General features: G+C 33.5%; 1 non-coding gene across 1 annotated transcript; it reads left to right on the top strand.

Annotated features, from left to right (window-relative positions):
• Positions 1-270: 270 nt before the first annotated feature.
• LOC125103334 (U4 spliceosomal RNA) lies at positions 271-417 on the top strand. The gene has a single exon (XR_007128357.1). It is a non-coding gene; the product is annotated as a U4 spliceosomal RNA (small nuclear RNA).
• Positions 418-1,399: the final 982 nt, after the last annotated feature.

Genomic DNA, 1,399 nt, shown 5'->3' with positions numbered 1-1,399 from the left:
CTTATACTTTCTCTTTAACATTAGAATTATGCAAATTGAAAGAAGAGTTAACAGTGTTATTGAAATACTGCCTTGTTTTAAGGAAATTTTCAGATGTGTTAAAGGAAGAATCAATGAAAAAATGTATCCTGTTAGATATCAAGGCTCTTCTTAAAAGAGGGACATCATTTATAAATAGGAAAATAAATTCTGGTTTGAAGTGTATAATTGCTAAGGTACTTGTCCTATTTTTTGAAATAGACTTCACCCCTTAAAGAATTTGATTCTTCTAGCTTTGCGCAGTGGCAGTATCGTAGCCAATGAGGTTTATCCGAGGCGCGATTATTGCTAAGAATTTGATTCTTCTATATGGATGTTAGTAAATATTCTTCCAGCATGAGAATATGAAATCATTATGTATAGTGCTGAAGAAGAATGGAATAGAAGATAATAGCAATATTCTTTTCTTATTAGTGGACAACATTTTAAAAAGTTGCTTATCATGATATGCAACACAATCCTGAAAAAGGCAAAAGCAAGTTGAGTCATTGAAAGAGCATCAAGTGTCATATAGTACCTACACTTGGGCTGAGCATAGCACAATGTATAAACTCGTTGAATTACTATGTATACTTGAAACTAATGTAACATTGTGTGTCAACTGTACTTCCCCCCAAAAATAGTATGTGCTTTAACAAATCAAACTGAAAATCAACTCTGAGTTAACTTTATGTTAGCAAGTGTTTGGTATACCAGTGTATAATGCTAATGCTCAGTATGTTTTCCCATTAATGAATGTTCAATGGACTAAAAAAACAAAGAAGTTGGCTATTATGATTGTAGGAGCTGTGTTTCAATGGAATCTGAAAAGCAAATTATGCAAAACCAGAAATTGTTAAATAAAGCCAAATCATCAGGGAAATAGAGTTGAAGAAAGAAGTACGCAATTCAAATACTTATAATTTATTACAGATAAATCAGAAATAATTTTTAGTATAGATATGCCTCTCACAAATTTTCTTTTATGTCAATGTAATACTCAAAGCTGATTAGAAGTAATTCAATACTTAAGTGAGCACCTTGCATTATTTTTAAAGATTTTATTTATTTGAGAGATAGAATACACAAGCAAGGAAGGAAAGAGGGAAAAGGGAGAAGCAGGCTCCCTGCTAAGCCGGGAGCTTGATGTGGAGCTGGATAATGACCTGAGCCTAAGGCAGATGCTTAACAAATTGAGCCACCCAGGTGACCAGCATCTTGTATTTTTATTAATCCAAATGGCCATAAATAACAAAACCTCAGTGCTGTGCATTTGTGAATGTGAATTGTGTTGTGAATTGTGAGTTTGTAGGTCAGTTGGATGGTGCTATTGATCTTGGTCAGACTTGGCTAATCTAAAGTGGGCTTTCTTCAGTATCTA

The sequence above is a fragment of the Lutra lutra genome, chromosome 6, assembly GCF_902655055.1.
Source record: "Lutra lutra chromosome 6, mLutLut1.2, whole genome shotgun sequence".
In the NCBI taxonomy this organism is placed as follows: Eukaryota; Metazoa; Chordata; class Mammalia; order Carnivora; family Mustelidae; genus Lutra; species Lutra lutra.
This window is presented reverse-complemented; position numbering and strand designations above follow the sequence as displayed.